This window comes from Adiantum capillus-veneris, chromosome 26 (genome assembly GCF_014529385.1).
Source record: "Adiantum capillus-veneris isolate H3 chromosome 26, ASM1452938v2, whole genome shotgun sequence".
Classification (NCBI taxonomy): Eukaryota; Viridiplantae; Streptophyta; class Polypodiopsida; order Polypodiales; family Pteridaceae; genus Adiantum; species Adiantum capillus-veneris.
The window spans coordinates 40,863,608-40,869,607 of NC_140956.1; positions in this window are offsets into that span (position 1 = coordinate 40,863,608).

Sequence of the window (6,000 nt, forward strand, 5' to 3'; positions counted from 1 at the left end):
TATATCTCTTACTCTTCTTGTTTAATTCTCAATTAAGGCCGATCTCTAGTGAAGAGTCACTAGATGAATCACTACTTGTGTCTTCTGTTCCCTTGGATAGATTGTCATCTAGGTTACCACTGTGCCCTGAATGGTTTGTCCCCACATTTGCACTAAGATTTAACTCAGATTCTTCGTCCTCAGAGTCAATTTCAATTGATGATTCTGACCCCAAATCGTGTGGGCTATAGTCTTGTGAGGCGCTACTGGTTCCAATGCCAGTCAAACTTTCATCTTATAGATCATAAGAAGCTATATGCACTGCTTCTAGCATATTTAAGGGTACCAGTGGTGGTATTTCATCCCCCTTAGGTGTTACCCAGGTCGTCCCCCTGTTTCCCCAAGTGTCTATAGTTGCTGCTAGGTGGACCCAATCCACATTGTCCAACTCAGTCATCCCAGGTAGTACATCCATATAAGGAGAATCTTCCCCAACATCAGTTTCTGCTTTACACGTGTAACAATACTGCAATGGGGCCGAGTGAACTGTGGTGTCAGATCTATGATCAATTGTAAACCTATTTCCTAGAGGATGTGCTCGACCCGTCACAAGATCCACTCGAATGACAGAATCTTGGAACTGCAGGTAGACATGGTTTTTGGACCAGTCATGCACCATTTTTGCTTCCCTCATGAAAGGACGTCCTAAGATCATCTCCGATGCCATAGTGTGTTTGGAGAAATCCATAACAGTAAAGGTAATCCTTATTTTATGTCCAACGACCTTGATCTTGACATCTTCTAGCATCCCAATAGGTTTAACGATAGACCCATTGGCCATTTTCACTACTATGGTTGTGGTCGCAAGGTGAGGTCTTCCCATAGTTTCCCAGCAATTTTTAGTCACAATGCTAACCCCAACGCCACCATCAAGGATTCCCTTCACAGATAATCCCTTAGTAGTGATTGGTATGGTCACATTGGATTCATCACCCTCAAAGTATTGTCCCAACTTGTTAACAGGTATTTCTATAACAAGATTCTCATCTAGGTTGGGTTGCGGATCTAAGTGTTCCTCCTCTATTGGCATCTCCCCAGCTCCATCCATCTGGGAAAATTGTGGTAGCCCAAACTTTAGTTCTCCATTGAGGAAGGCTCGAAGAGCTGAGACTAGCTCAGGGTCTTTATATAGTTTGGACATGATGGTGGTTCTAACTTCTGAAGACATGAAATCCATCAATTTGGAAATGTTTAACGACACCTTTTGGACTTCAGTCCCTTGACGTGGGGAAGATGGGATCTCCATTTCTTCGATAGGATCAGGTAGTCCCTCTGTAAACATTCTTTCCATCAAGAAGTGAGTACGACCACTTTCCCATGACTTTAAGTCGCTTTCTTCTTGGATGACACTAGGTATGTCCAAGGGTCTATGGACTTGGTGAGGTTGTTGTTGCGTAGGGAACACGGTGTCTGTAATTTGGATCTTCCTAGGTGCTGGTTCTAGATCCCTTTGGGTATCTTCTACCAAACTCCTCAATTGCTTGACTCGCTTAATCTCCTCTGTAGGGTTTGGTTAAGTTCCTATCTTCTTTTTGGATCCTGGCCATTGTGGCTCATGAAGATCTTCCTTGTTGGTGTCTATGTTAGTGGTCGTTTTGGTCTCCATGGTTTCACCTGAATCAGAATCTTCTTCAGCCTCGTTCATATATACGGGGTCCTCATCAGTCCCTATATTAGTCTTTGAACTGGGGTCTGACTTCGCTGCTTTTTGCGATCTTTTCCTTCGTGTTTTCTTCTTTTGCTGAGATTGGACGATTGATGCCGTGTCTCTTTCCTCAAGAATATAGTTTTGTTTTTGGAGCAACTATCGTGTGAGCACGTTTATTGGTACCACAGGTGTACTTTGTGATGGCTCCTCGGTAACTTCAATCAAGTTTAATGGCGTGATCTTCGGTGCATTTAAATTATTTGGACATTGGGCAATCAAATGATCTATGCCACATCGATTACACATGAGTATCGGCATTGTAGACATGCTCGCTTGATTGGTTTGCATTAGTGTGGCATTCTTTTGTAGCCTAATAGGACACTCAGCTACACGATGTGGACCTCCACACTCATAGCATTGAAGAGGTGGTCTCTTAGCAGTGTAATTGATATTTTGGCCTCTTGCCGCAAGAGCAGCTATTTGATATACAGGTTTGACTTGTCCCCAATAGTCCTCCATGTAGTATTGTGGACTTTCTTCAAGCACATCCATCCCATAGGCAATATTAGGATCTATATCTTCCTCACAGCCTTCCAAACAAGAAATAGATGACTCACAACCCACTTGATTCACAGAAGTGATTCTCGGATGTGGTGGTTGCGGTCCTAGCACTGGAGGTGGTAAGGGTTTTGTTTGAACGACATTTTGGGTCCTATGTATCATGTGTTGTGCTGTTTGTTCAAGAGGTGGGGCCGACATCAATGCAGGCACTCGAGGTGTGTCTATCCATGCTAAGGTTGGTCTATTGGCCATCGTGCGCTTAAATACTATGCAATCCTTAGCTTGATGACCATACCTCCCACATGCATTGCAATTCCCATTGAATTTTACTCTAAAAGTAGGGCATTCACTGGTACTATGCGGTCCATAGCATACTGAGCACCATTGTTGCTCCCTTCTTGGATACATATGATTGTTCTGCGGATCACGATTGTCTCTAAGACTCTCTTGAATAGCCTTGGTGAGATCTGCTAAAGTCATCTCAGATATCTTTGGCTCCTTAGCAATAGGCTTTAGGGTCATTGGCTGATGCCCTGATGCTTGTGAGCTAATAGATTTAGTCTCAACAGACACTCTTTCTCCTTGAATCATTAAATATTCCTCCATTTGGATCGCATTGGTGGTGACTGCTTCCCAAGTGGTGATACCTCTAATGACTAGACCATTGTAGATATCCTCATGTCGTAATCCCCTAATGAATATATCAAGCAATTGGTCATTGTTGAAGCGCTCATTTGGATTACAACGAGAATTCAAATGCTTCAAGCGACTTATAAAGTCTCTCACCGACTCTCCTTCCTCTCGTTGGGCTTTTTGGAGCTGAGAGGCTACACCCCAAAGTACTCCCTCTCTTATGTATTCTTTTAAGAACAGTCTCCTAAGAGTAGGGTAAATCGTTTACATGATGGTTGTTAATTCTTCTTGAGTTTGATTTTACCGTTGTGGTGAGACCTGGTAAAAGACATGTCATGACTGATCATTTGTCTCGCATACCCAATGGTGAAGCCCCTACTGGAGTCGATGATGAATTGCCTGATACTTCTCTATTCCTAGTCGAAACCATACCTGAATGGAGTGAGAAGATTGTGAACTTTCTAGTTAATGGTTTTCCACCCAAAGAGCTTCGTAAAGACAGAGCTCAAAAACTGTTAAAAGAATGTGAACCTTACTCTCTCATTGCGGGAACTCTCTACAGGCTAGGGAAGGATGATATTCTTAGACGTTGTGCCCGTGAGGATGAGTATTTATACATACTGCAAGAAGCACACATGGGTATAGCCGGAGGACATTTCTCAGGGGAACTAACAGCTAGAAAGGTGTTGCAATCAGGCTATTGGTGGCCTACCTTATTTAAGGATGCATCACTTTTTGCAAAAGGATGTGATGAATGCCAACATTACAAGATCACACAACAAAAGGATAGGATGCCCTTACATCCTGTTAAAGTGACTCAACCATTTGAAAAATGGGGTTTGGACTTTGTAGGCCCAATTAGTCCGACAGCTTGTAGCACTCAATCTCGATATATTATCATTGCCACTGACTATGTGACAAAGTGGGCGGAAGCCAGGGCGACACGTAAGGCTGATGCGAGGTCAACTGCCAAGTTTCTCTTTGAGAACATTATTACAAGATTTGGTTGTCCCTTTGAGATTGTGAGTGACAATGGTACTCATTTTATAAATGGAGTAATAAAAGAACTCACTAGCAACTTTATGATAGCTCACCATAAATCCACACCTTACTATCCACAAGCAAATGGCCAAGCTGAGAGCACCAATAAGACCTTAATCTCTATCTTAACCAAAACGGTGGAAGCTCATCGCACAGATTGGGATTTAAAGCTTACATCAGCTCTATGGGCTTATCGTACTACTTATAAAGTTTCCATTAATTGCACACCATTCAAGATGGTGTATGGCCAAGAAGCGGTTATGCCTTGGGAGTTTGTCGTTCCTAGTCTTCGAGTAGCTTCTCAAAAAGGTTGGGATGGTAACCCCTTAGTTGAGCGATTATATATCCTTGAAAGGCTAGATGAAGAGAGGCAATTAGTTGTGCAAAATGCACTTGTGGAGAAAGATAGGAGGAAGAAATGGTTTGACCGTCATCTAGAGAACAAAGATATCAATGTTGGTGATAAAGTCCTTATGTATGGAGTGCGTAACGAAAAGAAAAAGTTGAAATATGCGGGAAAAGGACCATATAGAGTATGTGAGATCACCCCACAAGGAACCATTTGTGTGGAGACTCTTGATGGAGTTGAAACCATTGGATTTCTCAATGGGAGCAAATTTAAAAGATACTATGATCCTTTAAGCCAAGAGGAGTTGCGTGCCATCCATACAAAAAAGGCAGCCAAGGCACAAATAGAATTGAAGAAGATACAAGCTCAAGCTGAGGCTAAGGAGCGACAACAACGTATAAGACGAAAACGAGAGGCTAACCTTGGAGTCACACGTGCATTCCACGTTGAAATCGACGAGGATTGGATGGACTCTGACACACCTCTACGATACCCTATTGAGCTAAACAGCACCTATGGAAAAGTGCTATATAACGCCTTATTGGACACGGGTGCTAAATATAATCTTCTATCATATGGGGTGTGGTGTCGGTTAGGGAAGCCACCTCTATCTGAGAGTATTATCCAAGTCAAGGGTGTCAACAAGAAAAAAACTACAATTTTTGGAATCTGGCACACTTCTGTCAATTATGACAATGGGGTTGTAGCTCAAGACTTTTTGGTCATGCCTGTTGGAACTATGGAGGGTAATATAAACCTAGGATGCACGTGGATGATAGCCACCAAATGCACTATTAATTGGGGGACAGGGGGTGTCACAACACAAAAACCAACTCTTAGCCCTGCCACGCAAGCCATAGTCCCTGAGATATTGCCTATTAAGGAAATAAAACCCAAAACATTGCATGTCCAAGAGGTTGAACCATATGTCCCCATAGCCCAACTCTCTAGAGCTTCAACTGATGTAGCTGAAATAATAAAGCTTGAGACATACAAGACCCATCCCCATATAACAAAGAAAACATACAAGTGGGTCCCTAAAGCTTCTTTAGCGACCATAGCCAGTGCTAAAAGACAGGAGCCTGGTAAGAGACGTCCCATTGTCCCCAAGAAATGTAAAGAAATGTTGCGTTGGATTCCTAAAAAACTATTGGAAGCCCAAGGCTACTATGAAGGAAATGATCAAATCTGGGTGCCAAAACATAAATTGTGCTCTTACTTGTCACCAGCCCCATGTGAGCTCAATCCTGTGGCTCCAAAACAAATTGACGATCGTGGAAAGGAAAAAATCACGGAATACGACACACTCGCTCTAGAGCTAGTTTGAGTACCAAAGAAAGAACGATTTGTTCCACCTAGCTCAGGAACAGGGAAAGCAAATGAAGCTTCTTGCTCTTCATGTAGTTCCTATACGGAAATAGAAGCTTCGACACAACCTCCACCTACCATTGTACATATCCATACAAGCAAGAAAGAGTTTACACCTCCCGTTGTAAGTTCACCACCTACAACGATGTTGCAAATAAAATAATGGGAGAGTACCTTACCACCCTTGCAACTAGATGAAACGCATAGAGCGGTCGAAAACTATTGGTTTAAACCTTCACCTATAACAACTTGGAACAACTGGTTTCAAAGGGTGACGACATCATTTCAAACGGTATGATCTACCCAAGGAAGGGGGGAGTGTTTGTTGACATCCATCATTCACTTGCTTCCCTCTCAACCT